The sequence below is a fragment of the Coenobita brevimanus genome, chromosome 9 (genome assembly GCF_032717465.1).
Source record: "Coenobita brevimanus isolate Jiangsu-jjx chromosome 9, ASM3271746v2, whole genome shotgun sequence".
NCBI classification, from domain to species: domain Eukaryota; kingdom Metazoa; phylum Arthropoda; class Malacostraca; order Decapoda; family Coenobitidae; genus Coenobita; species Coenobita brevimanus.
Genome location: NC_136962.1, coordinates 851628 through 870249, shown reverse-complemented (window position 1 = coordinate 870249; position 18622 = coordinate 851628).

The following is an 18622-nucleotide window of genomic DNA, read 5'->3' as shown; positions in this document are numbered from 1 at the left end:
AGGAAGAAGAGGAGGAGGAGGAGGAGGAAGAAGAGGAGGAGGAGGAGGAAGAAAGTGTTAAACGAAACCTAATTATTTTGCAAGCTGTGAATCTTATTATTATTATTATTATTATTATGATTTAGGTTATAAGAGATAGTGATAATGATGATGTGTCTTGCTCTTTCAAATTTTTGGTGTGGGTTAAAAGAAGAAAATAATAATAATGACAATAATAATAATAATAATAATAATAATACCGTACCCTCGCGTTCAAGATGGTAATATTGTCGCCAACACACACACACACACACACACACACACACACACACACACACACACACACACACACACACACACACACACACACACACACACACACACACCTTACTGAGAGAGGGGGGTGTGAGTTGAGAGCAGGGCAGTGAAATGGCGGGGGACAGGGCGACGTGGAGGCGATTTGTTTGTGGCCACCCCAGATGAGATTGAGGCGTCTGGCAATAGATAGATAGTACAAGACAAACCTGCTTGATCACTGACAGCCCTGCACTGATACGAGCAACAGGCAAGCCAGAGATATTGGACACTTTTGAAGACCTGAGGAGTTGTGTACCAGCGTCCTAAACCACTCTGGTCCAGTGTGCTCCAGGGTTGTTGTTGTTTGTGGTCAGTGTCAGGAGATGTCCACCAAATCTGGCACAAGGGATAAAAAGGTCTGGTAAATCCCTCCCAGTCAGACATGTCATCAGTTCAACGGATGTGAAGCTCCCCTCAAACTTCAACTCCTTCCTCAGCTGAACGGCATGACACTAATGTGAGAGCACGATGGCCAGCCCTCACCAGCCAATATGCAAGAGCCAGCCAGACCCTCAAGGGGCAGAGTCACCCCAGGAGAGGAAGTGGACAATGCCCCTGTACAAACCCGCCAGCCCTCCTCCATGAGCCCCCACCGAGGACAAGATGGGCAGGGTTCCCCCAATGGTAAGTCTGGAAAACGAAGAAGCAGGGAAGATGATGGCTGCCTAGGTACTGGCCGAGGGAGACTCCAGCCCCTGTGACCCTAGCCTGACCTACACAGACATCCAGGACTGAGGCAGCAGCTGTGTGTGGACCAAACCCAGTACAGTTAACCATCGCATCCAAGACGGTAATACTGTTGCCTGAGGGTCCCATCTAGCACAGAAAACATCTTGGACCAACACAACACCTTATGGAAAAAATTAATAGGCACAAAATCTTCAAAAAGTGTCCCCCAAACATCAACCTACACCTGTTTGGCACCAAAACAACTGTCCTCACCTTGAAAGTGAGTGTTTCTGAGCTTGTTATTGCCAGCTTAGTAGCCTGGGGTAGATGGTGGTGCTTCAGGGGGTTAGCAGACGGTTTCCTAGGCACGGTTACGAAAAGACAGCATCGGAACCACATCATTTGTCAGTCTGTCTCTCCATGTAACACCACAACGCTCCTTCACTTCCTCATTTGTTAGTCTGTCTCTCCATGTAACTCCACATCCACACCACAACGCTCCTTCACTTCCTCATTTGTCAGTCTGTCTCTCCATGTAACTCCACATCCACACCACAACGCTCCTTCACTTCCTCATTTGTCAGTCTGTCTCTCCATGTAACTCCACATCCACACCACAACACTCCTTCACTTCCTCATTTGTCAGCCTGTCTCTCCATGTAACTCCACATCCACACCACAACACTCCTTCACTTCCTCATTTGTCAGCCTGTCTCTCCATGTAACTCCACATCCACACCACAACACTCCTTCACTTCCTCATTTGTCAGTCTGTCTCTCCATGTAACACCACATCCACACCACAACACTCCTTCACTTCCTCATTTGTCAGTCTGTCTCTCCATGTAACTCCACATCCACACCACAACACTCCTTCACTTCCTCATTTGTCAGTCTGTCTCTCCATGTAACTCCACATCCACACCACAACACTCCTTCACTTCCTTATTTGTCTGCCTGTCTCTCCATGTAACTCCACATCCACACCACAACACTCCTTCACTTCCTCATTTGTCAGTCTGTCTCTCCATGTAACTCCACATCCACACCACAACGCTCCTTCACTTCCTCATTTGTCAGTCTGTCTCTCCATGTAACTCCACATCCACACCACAACACTCCTTCACTTCCTCATTTGTCAGTCTGTCTCTCCATGTAACTCCACATCCACACCACAACACTCCTTCACTTCCTCATTTGTCAGTCTGTCTCTCCATGTAACTCCACATCCACACCACAACACTCCTTCACTTCCTCATTTGTCAGTCTGTTTCTCCATGTAACTCCACATCCATACCACAACACTCCTTCACTTCCTCATTTGTCAGTCTGTCTCTCCATGTAACTCCACATACACACCACAACACTCCTTCACTTCCTCATTTGTCAGTCTCTCTCCATGTAACTCCACATCCACACCACAACACTCCTTCACTTCCTCATTTGTCAGCCTGTCTCTCCATGTAACTCCACATCCACACCACAACACTCCTTCACTTCCTCATTTGTCAGTCTGTCTCTCCATATAACTCCACATCCACACCACAATGCTCCTTCACTTCCTCATTTGTCAGCCTGTCTCTCCATGTAACTCCACATCCACACCACAACACTCCTTCACTTCCTCATTTGTCAGCCTGTCTCTCCATGTAACTCCACATCCACACCACAACACTCCTTCACTTCCTCATTTGTCAGCCTGTCTCTCCATGTAACTCCACATCCACACCACAACACTCCTTCACTTCCTCATTTGTCAGCCTGTCTCTCCATGTAACTCCACATCCACACCACAACACTCCTTCACTTCCTCATTTGTCAGTCTGTCTCTCCATGTAACTCCACATCCGCACCACAACACTCCTTCACTTCCTCATTTGTCAGTCTGTCTCTCCATGTAACTCCACATCCACACCACAACACTCCTTCACTTCCTCATTTGTCAGTCTGTCTCTCCATGTAACTCCACATCCACACCACAACACTCCTTCACTTCCTCATTTGTCAGTCTGTCTCTCCATGTAACTCCACATCCACACCACAACACTCCTTCACTTCCTCATTTGTCAGCCTGTCTCTCCATGTAACTCCACATCCACACCACAACACTCCTTCACTTCCTCATTTGTCAGTCTGTCTCTCCATGTGACTCCACATCCACACCACAACACTCCTTCACTTCCTCATTTGTCAGCCTGTCTCTCCATGTAACTCTACATCCACACCACAACACTCCTTCACTTCCTCATTTGTCAGTCTGTCTCTCCATGTGACTCCACATCCACACCACAACACTCCTTCACTTCCTCATTTGTCAGTCTGTCTCTCCATGTAACTCCACATCCACACCACAACACTCCTTCACTTCCTCATTTGTCAGTCTGTCTGTCCATGTAACCACATCCACATCACAACACTCCTTCACTTCCTCATTTGTCAGTCTGTCTCTCCATGTAACTCCACATCCACACCACAACACTCCTTCACTTCCTCATTTGTCAGTCTGTCTCTCCATGTAACTCCACATCCACACCACAACACTCCTTCACTTCCGTCATGGCTGTATTGTCCTCAGATCTGGGGTCTATATTGGACACGAAACGTCTTAGAGAAAGCCATCTTGAACGCGAGGATACTATAATAATAATGATAATAATAATAATAATAATAATAATAATAGTTTGTTTTGGATGTTTATTATTATTATTATTATTATTATTATTATTCAGAGATAGGTAACCATGTACATATATAATGAACCGATTATTATTATTATTATTATGATGATGATGATGATGATTATTATTATTATTATTATTATTATTCCAATGCTTCTCATGGGGCAACATAGGAGTGGATGATGGATGGATTATATTATTATCATCTTTATTATTATTATTATCATTATTATTATTATTATTATTATTATTCCATATACACAAAATCCTGCTGTGCTGTGACAATATATGGAAGTTAACTTATTGAGATTCTGTCCATATGCTTGTTTTGAAAATTGTCTCGCTCATATATATATTGTATGGATGGATTTTTGAATATTCAGTTTATATATATGTACGTTTTTCAAAATTCTCTCTCATCTGATTTACATATACCTGTATTTATATTTTTTGATTTTCAGTTTGTGTGTGTGTGTCAAAATCCATATTATTATTATTGGAGAGGATGGAGAGTGAGAGACTAATAAGGAGAGTATGTGTGAGGTGAAGGGGTGGAGAGGGAGGGGGAGGCCAAGGATGAGATGGAGGGATGGGGTGGAGAGGTATATGAGAGGGGGGTGTGAGCTGGGGGAAGGAAGAGTGAGAGACTGATGAGGAGAGTGTCTGTGAGTGAGGTGGAGGGGGGAGAGGGAGGGGGAGACCAAGGATGAATGGAGGGATGGAGTGCAGAGGTGTATGAGAGAGGGGGGTGTGAGCTGGGGGGAAGGAAGAGTGAGAGACTGATGAGGAGAGTGTCTGTGAGTGAGGTGGAGGGGGGAGAGGGAGGGGGAGGCCAAGGTTGAGATGGTGGGATGGGGTGGAGAGGTATATGAGAGGGGGGTGTGAGCTGGGGGGAAGGAAGAGTGAGAGACTGATGAGGAGAGTGTCTGTGAGTGAGGTGGAGGGGGGAGAGGGAGGGGGAGACCAAGGTTGAGATGGAGGGCTGGAGTGGAGAGGGCTGCCTGACTGGTATCTCTGACTGGGGTAAAAATAATCGTGTTTTTAACGCATCAAAGACTCAGTTCTTACACCTATCAACCCAGCAAAATCTTCCACAGGTATACCCACTAATGTTTAATAATATTCAGCTTAATCCTGCACCATCCTTTCACATGCTTGGGGTTTCCTTTACTCGGGACATATATTGGAAAGATCATATTACATCTCTTGTAAAATCTGCTTCCAAGAGATTAGGTGTGCTAAGCCGACTCCGTTCCTTCTTTACCCCTGCACAATTGTTGACTCTATACAGGGGTTTTATCCGCCCCTGTGTGGAGTACAACTCTCATGTGTGGGGAGGCTCCCCACATACAGCTCTTCTCAATAGGGTGGAGTCAAAGGCTTTTCGTCTCATTAACTCTCCTCCTCTTACTGACTCCCTTCAACCTCTGTCTCTTTGCCGCACTGTTGCATCTTTATCTCTTTTCTATCGCTACTTCAATGGTCACTGCTCCTCTTACTGACTCCCTTCAATCTCTGTCTCTTTGCCGCACTGTTGCATCTTTATCTCTTTTCTATCGCTACTTCAATGGTCACTGCTCCTCTTACTGGCTCCCTTCAATCTCTGTCTCTTTGCCGCACTGTTGCATCTTGATCTCTTTTCTATCGCTACTTCAATGGTCACTACTCCTCTGAACTGTCTGCTTGCATTCCTCCACCTCTACAACGGGCGCGTAGCACCCGTCTAGCAACAAACTCTCATCCCTTTTCTGTCCAACTCTCTAATGCAAGAGTTAACCGTTACTCCCAGTCCTTCATTTATGCAACAGGTCAACTCTGGAACTGTCTCCCTCTGTCTGTATTTCCTGCTTCCCCAGATCTCCAGTCTTTCAAATGCAGTGTGTCCAGGCATCTCGAAATGAATGGATCTTGAATTTGGCTCTCTCTTGTATTTTGTTTTTCTCTTGGAACAGTTTTCTGGGCTCGTGGCCTTGGGTTCCTTCTTCCTTGCATTTAAAAAAAAAGTATATGAGAGAGGGGGATGTGAGCTGGGGGATGGGCAGCAAAATGGCAGAGGACAGGGTGACATGGAGGCAATTTGTTTGTGGCCACCCCATATGGGATTAAGGCATCTGGCAATAGATATATTATTATTATTATTATTTTTATTATTATTATTATTATTATTATTATTATTATTGCTCTCCAAATAAGTCAGTAAATGAAAATTGCTTGGTACTAGGAAAAAATGGATTTAATCACATGGGTGGCTGAGTGGTAGAGAAGAGGTCTGGTGCTTCTTTGTGATCACCGTGTACGTGCGTGTGTGCGCGTGTCTCTGTGTGCGTTTGTGTGTACGGGCCGGCATTTGTGTGGGTTTATGAGACTTAACATATATTGCTGATTGATTTATTTTGGGTTTGTGTAGGTCTGTGACTCCTAACATCTGTTCCTGATTGATTTATTTTTTTTATATTGCAGTGTAACATTGTCCAGTATTCTTGTCGGTTAAAATAGCTCCCTAACACCTTTTCCTAGGTGATTTATTTCGTTTATTACACCTTGCTGTCCTCTTCTGTGTTACATAAATCTTTCTAACATCACCAGAGCTCCGTAACACCTTTTCCTAAGCTATTTATTTTGCCTGTTAAACCTTACTGTCCTCATCTGTGCTACATAGAGCCTTCCAGTATCACCAGAGCTCCCTAACACCTTTTCATAAGTGATTTATTTTGTTTATTACACCTTACTGTCCTCTTCTGTGTTACATAAATCCTTCCAATATCACCATACTCTGCATAAAGCTCCCTAACACCTTTTCCTAAGTGATTTATTTTGTTTATTACACCTTACTGTCCTCTTCTGTGTTACATAAATCCTTCCAATATCACCATACTCTGCATAAAGCTCCCTAACACCTTTTCCTAAGTGATTTATTTTGTTTATTACACCTTACTGTCCTCTTCTGTGTTACATAAATCCTTCCAATATCACCATACTCTGCATAAAGCTCCCTAACACCTTTTCCTAAGTGATTTATTTTGTTTATTACACCTTACTGTCCTCTTCTGTGTTACATAAATCCTTCCAATATCACCATACTCTGCATAAAGCTCCCTAACACCTTTTCCTAAGTGATTTATTTTGTTTATTATACCTTACTGTCCTCTTCTGTGTTACATAAATCCTTCCAATATCACCATACTCTGCATAAAGCTCCCTAACACCTTTTCCTAAGTGATTTATTTTGTTTATTACACCTTACTGTCCTCTTCTGTGTTACATAAATCCTTCCAATATCACCATACTCTGCATAAAGCTCCCTAACACCTTTTCCTAAGTGATTTATTTTGTTTATTACACCTTACTGTCCTCTTCTGTGTTACATAAATCCTTCCAATATCACCATACTCTGCATAAAGCTCCCTAACACCTTTTCCTAAGTGATTTATTTTGTTTATTACACCTTACTGTCCTCTTCTGTGTTACATAAATCCTTCCAATATCACCATACTCTGCATTAAGCTCCCTAACACCTTTTCCTAAGTGATTTATTTTGTTTATTACACCTTACTGTCCTCTTCTGTGTTACATAAATCCTTCCAATATCACCATACTCTGCATTAAGCTCCCTAACACCTTTTCCTAAGTGATTTATTTTGTTTATTACACCTTACTGTCCTCTTCTGTGTTACATAAATCCTTCCAATATCACCATACTCTGCATTAAGCTCCCTAACACCTTTTCCTAAGTGATTTATTTTGTTTATTACACCTTACTATCCTCTTCTGTGTTACATAAATCCTTCCAGTATCACCAGAGCTCCCTAACACCTTTTCCCAAGTGATTTATTTTGCTTTTTACATCTTACTGTCCTCCTCTGTGTTACATAAAGCCTTCCAATATTGACAGTGCTCCCTAACACCTTTTCCTAAGTGATTTATTTTGTTTATTACACCTTACTGCTCTCTTCTGTGTTACATAAATCCTTCCAATATCACCAGAACTCCCTAACACCTTTTCACAAGTGATTTATTTTGCTTATTACACTTACTGCCCTCTTCTGTATTACATAAAAGCTTCCAATATTGCCAGAGCTCCCTAACACCTTTTAACAAGTGATTTATTTTGCTTTTCACACATGTCCTCTTCTGTGTTACATAAATCCATAGATTAACAGGAATTTCTCTCTCTCTCTCTCTCTCACAAACCCACAGTATGCCGACCCAAGTGGTGACATGTGATGCACTTGTACAAAATCATTCCATAGTTATGTGTGTATTATCATGTATTAAAAAGTTTGATAAAATTTGAGTTTCATTTTTTCCATTTTTGGTTTTGAGAGACTGACTAGGAGAGTGTGAGTGAGGGAGGGGGAGACTGAGGATGAGATGGATAGAGAATGAGAGACTGACTAGGAGAGTATGTGGAGGGATTGTCAATTGTTTACAAAGGCTCCCACGTCCTTGCATGCATCGGCCCTGTTCATATAATGGCAGCTTTCCTTACTGCTCGATCTCTAGCAGCCTCTCCAGTCCTGTGCAAGTCACGAAGAAGTGCTGGAGAGACTGTAGAGCCATAGCATTGTCTGTTCTGCCTCTGGAATGCATTAAATAAACTTCAAAGGGAAAATTTAAGCCAATTTGGTGGAAAAACAAACAAACAAAGAATTCATTGACAAAGATAATATATAACAGGTCAAAAAAACGCATGATATATTAAAAAAAATCATCAGGAGACAAGAGGAAAATAGAAATAATATCATTTGAAATTTTTGAGCTAGATGCGTTATATATATTTTTTGAATTGGACTCTCCTATGTTAAATGAAATCCATATTAGCGTCAAAAATAAACTCAAAAAATTATCACCGTATTGATCTATTGAATTCCATAATGATTTGGTGAGTTAATGGCTTCGTTTGAATAATTTTGGCGATGTTTCGAATGCTTCAGTCAGACGTTTGAAACAGGCGGGGAAATGGAATAGGTCTCAGTGTGTCCTTGGCTGCCGTAGGGGGTGCATTACCGTGTCGAGCTGATCCGCCATCCTTAATTTGCCCTGAAATTACATCAACTCTATCTTTAATACTATTTTAAAGAGAGATTAACACTAGAGGATAATGCTAGTCATGAAGAAGTGCCGTGGAAAGGATTTAGAACCGATATAACCCAGAACTTAAGATAGAGATGGAAGTTTTAGGATTGGAAGGGAAATGAGTGTATTGGAAACGGACATAAAAAAAAAAATCCCCAATGAGTGAAGGATTATTTTGACTAGTAACCAAGGAGACGCATTATTAACTTTTGCGGAGTGCTTGCCATGTGTAGTGAGAGGATATTTTTGACTAGTAACCAAGGAGACGCAGTATTTGCCGAGTGGTTGCGAAGTGTAGTGAGTGAAGGATCATTTTTACTAGTAACCAAGGAGACGCATTACTACATCGTTTTGCTAATTGCCATGTGTAGTGAGAGGATATTTTTGACTAGTAACCAAGGAGACGCATTGCTAACTTTTGCGGAGTGAACAAACTGTATAGTGAGTGAAGGATTATTTTGACTAGTAACCAAGGAGACGCATTACTAACTTTTGCGGAGTGATTGCCATGTGTAGTGAGGATATTTTTGACTAGTAACCAAGGAGACGCATTACTAACTTTTGCGGAGTGATTGCCATGTGTAGTGAGGGTAATTTTGACTAGTAACCAAGGAGACGCATTGCTATATCGTTTTGCTGATTGCCATGTGTAATGAGATATTTTTTACTAGTAACCAAGGAGACGCATTGCTACGTTTTGCGGAGTGATTGCTAAGTGTAGTGACAAGAATCATTTTGACTAGTAACCAAGGAGACGCACTATTTGCCGGGTGGTTGCGAATTTTAGTGAGAGTGAAGGATCATTTTGACTAGTAACCAAGGAGACGCATTACTACATCGTTTTGCTAATTGCCATGTGTAGTGAGAGGATATTTTTGACTAGTAACCAAGGAGACGCATTGCTAAGTTTTGCCGAGTGCTAAGTGTAGTGAGGATGATTTTGACTAATAACCAAGGAGACGCATTACAGCACCCCTTTCTGTAGTGATTGCCATGTGTAGAGGATATTTTTGACTAGTAACCAAGGAGACGCATTACCTCGTTTTGCTGAGTGATTGTCTAGTGTAGTGAGAAGGATAATAATTTTGACTAGTAACCAAGGAGACGCAAGGTTTTATAGTGATCAAGTCTCAGATGAAAAAAGACTATAGTGATTATAATGAACTAGAGCCGCGTAAATACTAACTGGCAACTGACTTTGAAAATTTAAATTCAATAATACAGTTCTGGAATTTAAAACTTATATATAGTGTGGTTTGAAAATTAACAGTGCGCTCGAAATAAACTGAAGTGTATATGAGGTGATGTGAAAATGGCTCAGTCTGCTGGTGTGGGCGTGGCAGTGGTCTACGTGAAGGTAAGTACACGCATTAATATTTTTACCACATGGGCGCGGGTTTTTCAAAATTCAAAAATTAAATGAGTAACGGTTTTGGTGAGTTTGGAATTTCTCTCTCTCTCTCTCTCTCTGTCAAGTGGTTTTTTTCATGCTCTCTCTCTCTCTCTCTCTCTCTCTCTCTCTCTCTCATTCAAGTTTTTTTTCATGCTCTCTCTCTCTCTCTCTCTCTCTCTCTCTCTCTCTCTCTCTCTCTCAGATTCAAGTGGTCTGTTTAGGAATCTTTCTCTCTCTCTGTCTGTCTGTCTGTCTGTCTCTCTCTCTGTGTCTGTCTGTCTGTCTGTCTGTCTCTCTCTCTGTGTCTGTCTGTCTGTCTGTCTGTCTCTCTCTCTGTGTCTGTCTGTCTGTCTGTCTCTCTTTCTCTCTAGGGGTAGTTGCTGGAGAGAGAGAGAGAGAGAGAGAGAGCATCCCGCGCCCGTGTGGCAGTGTTATTATCTCGTCAGGTATGGAAGCTCCCTAACACCTCTCCCTAAGCGATTTATGTTTTGAAATGGCTGGTTAATATACAGAGTAAGGCGGTGTGAAGACGCTGGGTAGGTGTAGGCAGGGTAGGCAGGGGTGTATTGGTGTGATAATGCTGGGTGGGCGTAGGCAGGGTGGCCAGGGATGTATTGGTGTGATAATGCTGGGTGGGTGTAGGCAGAGTGGGTGTTGGCAGGGTGGGCAGGGGTGTCTTGCTGTGTAAACGCTGGATGGGTGTAGGCAGAGTGGGTGTAGGCAAGGTGGGTGTTGCAGAGTAGGTGTAGGCAGGGTGGGCAGGGGTGCATTGGTGTGATAATGCTGGGTGGGTGTAGGCAGGGTGGGCAGGGGTGTATTGGTGTGATAATGCTGGGTGGGTGTAGGCAGGGTGGGGGTAGGCAGGGTGGCCAGGGATGTATTGGTGTGATAATGCTGGGTGGGTGTAGGCAGAGTGGGTGTAGGCAGGGTGGGCAGGGGTGTCTTGCTGTGTAAACGCTGGATGGGTGTAGGCAGGGTGGGTGTAGCGGAGTAGGTGTTGGCAGGGTGGGCAGGGGTGTATTGGTGTGATAATGCTGGGTGGGTGTAGGCAGGGTGGGTGTAGGCAGGGTGGGCAGGGGTGTATTGGTGTGATAATGCTGGGTGGGTGTAGGCAGGGTGGGCAGGGGTGTCTTGCTGTGTAAACGCTGGGTGGGTGTAGGCAGAGTGGGTGTCGGCAGGATGGGTGTAGCAGAGTAGGTGTAGGCAGGGTGGGCAGGGGTGCATTGGTGTGATAATGCTGGGTGGGTGTAGCAGAGTAGGTGTAGCAGGGTGGGCAGGGGTGCATTGGTGTGTGTGTGCATAGTTGACGTTGGTGTGGTACGGCAATGCCTTCATCGCCTGCGCCTTCTGCCGTACCGGTGTCGTACCCTCCACAGACACCCCCGGGGGCTGCATTGGGGGGGGGGTTGGATGCGTAGGTCGTATCCCTGTAGGCGAGAGAAAATACAGGTGCTGGGCGTGGTGTTGGTGTGATCTATCTATCTATCTATCTATAGCCCGACGCCCTAATCCCGCAAAGGGTGGCCGCAGACAAAACGCCTCCAAGTCGCTCTGTCACCCACCATTTGATTACCCTCCCCCCAACTCCCCTCCCCCTCCCCTCCCTCATATACCTCTCTACTCCATCCCTCCACCTCATCCTCGGTCTACCTCTCCCTCCACCTCACCTACATACACCCTCCTAGTCAGTCTTTCATTCTCCATTCTCTCCACATGTCCAAACCACCTCAGTGTATTTCTCCTAATCTTCTCAACCACATCCACATCCACAACGTTCCTTCATAAAGCTTCCTAATATCTTTTTGTAAGCAATTTATTTTGTTTATTACACCTTACTTCTTCTTCTGTGTTACATAAATCCATATCATACTCTGCATAAAACTCCCAAACACCTTTTCCTAAGTGACTTATTTTGTCTCGTACACCTTACTGTCCTCTTCTGTGTTGCATAAATTCTTCCACATAAAGCTCCCTAACACCTTTTCCTTAGTGATTAATTTTGTCTCGTACACCTTACTGCCCTCTTCTGTGTTGCATAAACTCTTCCACATAAAGCTCCCTAACACCTTTTCCTAAGTGACTTATTTTGTCTTTTACACCTTACTGTCCTCTTCTGTGTTACATAAATTCTTCCACATAAAGCTCCCTGATGCTGCCAGGAAATCAGCAGTGTTCAGTGAAAGACACAGCTATTTTCCCAGTTCCGTCCAGTGATTGATATGAAATTTAGTATGGGAGTGAGGAGTGTATTAACAGGGTGTACTAACACTGTATTCAACACACTGGGATTGATATAGTATGGGAGTGAGGAGTGTATTAACAGGGTGTACTAACACTGTATTCAACACATTGGGATTGATATAGTATGGGAGTGAGGAGTGTATTAACAGGGTGTACTAACACTGTATTCAACACACTGGGGAGAATTATACATAGTGTTTGAGATGGAGGAAGTACTGTGACTGTGATTACTGAGACAGGGGTGGATATGTGAACTCAGTAGTGTGTGGGGTAGGTCGTTATAAGGGCTGTAGTGTATCCGTGGTGTGTGTGTGTGTGTGTGTGTGTGTTGTATCCGTGGTGTGTGTGTGTGTGTGTGTGTGTGTGTGTGTAGTGTATCCGTGGTGTGTGTGTGTGTGTGTGTGTATTGTATCCGTGGTGTGTGTGTGTGTAGTGTATCCGTGGTGTGTGTGTGTGTGTGTGTGTGTGTGTAGTGTATCCGTGGTGTGTGTGTGTGTGTGTGTGTGTGTGTAGTGTATCCGTGGTGTGTGTGTGTGTGTGTGTGTGTGTGTGTGTGTGTGTAGTGTATCCGTGGTGTGTGTGTGTGTGTGTGTGTGTGTAGTGTATCCGTGGTGTGTGTGTGTGTGTGTGTGTGTGTGTAGTGTATCCGTGGTGTGTGTGTGTGTGTGTGTGTAGTGTATCCGTGGTGTGTGTGTGTGTAGTGTATCCGTGGTGTGTAGGTGTAGTGTATTCGTGATGTATAGGCGTAGGCGAGGGCCACACCTGTTGCTTGGACAGGTCAGGTGTGGCAAGAAGGCCTTACGTAACGTCTCAAATGCTTTTGTACACACGACGCACACAGAGGCCTTCAGTGGTGTGTACACATGATGCTTACACAGGCCTCTAGTGCCGTGTACACATGACGCACACACAGCCTTCAGTGGCTTTTATACATGACGCTCACATGGCCTCTAGTGCCGTGTACACATGACGAGGTCGCCTGTGGTTGAATTAGGCAGGAGAGAGAGAGAGAGATGGATTGATAGATAGATGGAGAGATGACTGAAGGGTGAGGGAGAGAGAGAGAGAGAGATGGATTGATAGATAGATGGAGAGATGACTGAAGGGTGAGGGAGAGAGAGAGAGAGAGAGAGGAAGGGAGAGATTATTGGATGGATTGATAGCTAGATGACTGATGGATAGAGAGAGAGAGAGAGAGAGAGGAAGGGAGAGATTATTGGATGGATTGATAGCTAGATGACTGATGGATAGAGAGAGAGAGAGAGAGAGGAAGGGAGAGATATATGGATGGATTGATAGCTAGATGACTGATAGATAGATAGAGAGAGAGAGAGAGAGGAAGGGAGAGATATATGGATGGATTGATAGGTAGATGGAGAGATGACTGATGGATAGATAGAGAGAGAGAGAGAGAGAGAGGCAGGGAGAGATTATTGGATGGATTGATAGCTAGATGGACAGATGACTGATGGATAGATAGATAGATAGAGAGAGAGAGAGAGAGGTACGTATGGTGCACAGTAAGGCTGTGTGGTGCTTAAGAAGAGCTCTACAGTGTAATAAGCAAAATAAGTCGCTTAGAAAAAGGTGTTAGGGAGCTTCCTTAAAAGACGAATTATTATTATTATTATTATTATTATTATTATTATTATTATTATTATTATTATATTGCTGCGGACTACAGTGAAGGTGGGTGAATCTTATAACTATAAATGCATTGTTTTCGTATGTATATTATTATGTATTTTCCTCAACATATGTTCTTAAGTGATTTAGTCTGTAAATGACAAGAGTACATTGAAGGTAGGTGGAATTTTATGTAACGAAATCTCACTGATAGCACTTCTTCGTGACTGGCAAGCATCATATTCGTGTGGTTTTAAGCTTAAATTGGCCGTTTTTCGTCCTTATGCAGCTTATTTCACGCTCTACATCCTTTCCACAGCACTTCTTCGTGATTAGCATCATATTTGTATTAGTTTATTATCCTTATTCATCTTGTTTCACGCTCTACATCCTCTCCACAGCACTTCTTCGTGATTAGCATCGTATTCGTCGTAGTTTTTCGTACTTTTGCAGCTTCTTTCACGCCATTCATCTTTTCCATAGCACTTCTTCGTGACTAGCATCATATTCAAGTGTTAAGGAATGTATTTCATGCTGTATACGCCAATTCTACAGCACTTCTTCGTGACTAGCATCACATTCTAGTGTTAATCTATTGTTACAACTCAGTATTCAAGATGGAGAGATGGCAATTTTAGGCTGAGAAAGAGAGAGAGAGAGAGAGAGAAATGTGTGTGTGTGTGTGTGTATGTGTGTGTGTGAGAGAGAGAGAGAGAGAGAGAGAAATGTGTGTGTGTGTGTGTGTGAGAGAGAGAGAGAGAGAGAGAGAGAGAAATGTGTGAGAGAGAGAGAGAGAGAGAAATGTGTGTGTGTGTGAGAGAGAGAGAGAGAGAGAAATGTGTGTGTGTGTGTGTGTGTGTGAGAGAGAGAGAGAGAGAGAGAGAGAGAGAGAGAGAGATATTATCAGACACACACACACACACACAAACAAAAGCTGCATCACCCTGTACAGTAGCTGGCAATTGGAGGTACTTAACACCATTCTTAAGTGATTTAGTCTGCGTACCATAACATTTTCTCATATGCTATTTATTCACTGACCTAGGGCAGCTTTAGATTGATGCGTCCACAGGTCCACAGAAGGCGATGAGGTAGGCATGATGCGGTACTTTGGTGTTGGGGGTCAAGAGGGAGAGGGAGGCCAAGGATGAGGTGGAGGGATTGAGTGTAGAGGCGACTTTCAATTAAAATCTGTTCGCCGGAGGGAGAAAATACTCACTAAACAAGAGCCCTGCAGAACCTTGAAGTGTTGGGCTATGAAGTGTGCTTTGTCCAAGTCATCCAGCAGTAAGATGCTGTTCCTCTGCAGGGGGTAGGAGTGCTGCATCACGCTTACCTCATCGCCTTCTGTGGAACCGTGGATGCTTCAAGTCCCTGCAACGTAGGAGCCTCCAGGTGTGTGACGTTGAGGTGGAAAAGGTGATGCTGGAACAGAATGTACACTGGCTTGATGTTTGGTAACGATTATGATCCTGGAACGAAATGCATTCAGTTGTTAATAGTTGATTTTACGGCATCAGTGGGGTGCTTTTTCCACTCACACCAAGCCCTGCGGCGATATTTAACCACCATCGCACACTCATCTGTCCACCACGGCACGCCAGATTGAGAGCTGGGGTGGGTAAGCTGTGGGAAAGCCTCCTTGATGTCACCCCAGCTTCCAGAGTGGAGGTTCCGGTGTGGGTGGCTTAGGGGAAGATGACATGGATGATGGGATGGAAAGATGATAATGACTGCCTATACAAGCACCAAGACTCACATCACAGGAACACGAGAGCAAGATAAATTGTTGCGTATATATACACAACAGCCACCTTTGGCTTTGAAATGAGTATAGAGAAAGTAGGAGGATACAGAAAAGGGTTTGCTGTCAGTTGCCTCAGACAGCTGAGTCTCCCTTAGAAAAAGAAGGTGAGGTTTAGAGGAGGAGAGGTGGTGCTCAACAGAGAGAAAGTTTGAGGAAAGGCCGCGAATGTTGCAGAAATGAAGAAGAAGAGAGTCAGACAGTGGTTCCAGGCACCTTGAGTCGTCACCGGGAGAGGGGCTGAAGGTGGGGGCATTTATGGTCCCCCCCCTGGGGACTTCGAGGCTATGTTATTCGATGCCATTTTTTCTTTTTAAATTTTGAAAAGGAAGTGTGGTGTGTACTGTGCATGTAGTTTGGTGTTGATAGTTAGAGAAACTTGTACTGGAGAGTATGCTGGCCTACTCTCTGTGTTACTGAGACACTGAAAAAGTTCAGCAAAGGGGGATTGTCGGGACCTAGTCCCGAGGGCTGGTGAAACGGGAGCTCCAGCTCTCCCTATCATCAGCTTTCCATCCACCTTGGGAGTACTGCCCTGCTCGACTGGTGCTACAGTCTACTCCACTCACGTTCCTTTTTCACACAGATAAGACTACTCATGTCAGAATCAGTAAAATGACGGTCCTACTGCAAGGAAGTGTACATAGCTGACATGCCAGGCCCTCAGGGGGGACTGAGGACGTTACTGGTGCAGGCAAACCATATGAACCTCGTTGATCACCCTACACCTTATGACTTCTGTCTGCCCTGAAGGGAACATGAGAAGGAAGTGACGTCCCTGAAGGGGCAGCTTAAACCTCTGAGGGAAGTGGTAGACTCCCTTAAAGCTAGATTTTTCCGTCAACTGGGGAAATGCCAGCAGTGAAGAAATAAAGAAAGAGAGAAATAAAGAAAAATAGAATGGCTGGTCGGACTGCAGACATAAAGGGGAGCATAAATGAACACCTGGGTCGTCATCGTTTGGTCAGTCCTTGTCCGAGGCTTCTTGTTTGTCTTTTTAGTTAGTTGTTTTCCGGGGAGGGGCACTAACCCTCCGCCAACCCTTTTAGTCGCCTTTTACGACAAGCAGGGATACTGGGGGAGTATTCTTGAAAACCCCCCTACCCCCAGGGGGAAGAGGGAGGGGGAGGCCGAGGATGAGATGGAGGGATGGGGTGGAGAGGTATATGAGAGAGGGGGGTGTGAGTTGGGAGCAGGGCAGTGAAATGGCGGGGGACAGGGCGACTTGGAGGCGATTTGTTTGTGGCCACCCCAAACGGGATTGAGGCGTCTGGCAATAGATAGATAGATAGATAAATGAACACAGATTTAAAACTTGCCAGGAGTCATATAGCGTTATCCACAGAGGGTGACTCTGATTGGTTTACCAAGATTACACGGCATAGGGCTGGCAAAGGTAACAACAAACCAGTGAAGCCTGTACCTGTCACACCATCCAATTGGTACACTCTTCTTTGTTCTGAGGAGGAGGCTATATTTACGTGACCCCCTAAGGAAGCGATCGAGAGGGATTCTTTGGTGCTGTAAGGGGAACAGAGAAGGTTGTCAGGCATTTTCCAGCACAGAAGGCTAAAGAGATTAAGAAAGAAATAAAGACAAGAATCGGAAATCATAACACTGTCAGGTGCGGGTAAGGGGATGGGTCTGTTATGATGTGGCAGGGGTAAACCAGTTCTGCTGTCGGGCCCTGCTGCGGATGTCACTGATTGCATTGCGCAGTTGACCCTTGTGCGGTGTGGTGCGGTGAGGATCTGTCCGTTCTCACCTTTGGGGCTAAGATGCGAATGAATGTGTTTGAATGGATGAGTAAATGGGGAGTGTGTCGTCCTGTCTCGGCTACCTCCCTTTCCTTGGGGGAAGCAGCCTAGGTATATAGATAGATAGATAGTGTTTAGGTGACAGGAATGACCTGCTTTTTAGGACCTAAAGCTTAAGACTGATACGGCTTATTCAGGCAATGCATATAGTGGATGACCTAAAGCTTAAGACTGATACGCCTGCTTTAATATATTAAGGGCACCTGTCTAAACTTGGTGCCAGTGTCCACGCACTGTCTAAAGGTCACTGCGATCAACAAGAGGCTTCAGGACATGTGTGTCCCTAATGGTGTGTAGTTTGTGCACCGAAATTATTTGTTGTATCGGCGACCGGACCTACACCTGGCAGGTGGGGTCCATCTAAACAATATAGGAAATCAAATACTGGGGAATATGGTGAGTCATGCAATCTATTGTGTGAGAGGTGAGAGTCATCCACCTGAAAATAGTCATGCTTCAGATGGCACCTCAGGGGCATAAAAGAGTGGTAGCTTCCTCTCATGTAGTGGGAGGACCTACTGCAGACGGTGTTTAGGCACCTCAAGTAGCAGTATTGGCAACAGCGTCAGCAATTTTTGTCATTCCTAAACAGGCAGACCTCCAGCATTGAGAAAGCCTGTCAGGGTTGGGGATTGATCAGTACTGAATGATTCCATACACGCAATACTTTGCAAGGTCAATAAGAAATACGTATATCATGTTTAGAACTCAGGCAACCGAGAAGCTGAATAATGTAGCAGTTACAGAGTCATGCTGATGGGAGAGACTTCACTGGAGAATTCATATCTCATAAGGACCGATCCACTCAGGCAGGAGGAGGAGTAGCAATGTATGTCCAGGAGTGCCTGGATGCTGTGGCTGCAGGGTCAAATCAAAGCAGGAGATACTAGGTGTGACCTCATTGTGGGAAAGGGTGCATACAGATTAATGAGTGTCTACCATCAACCACACCAGGTCACAAATGATAATGCTAGACTGCATG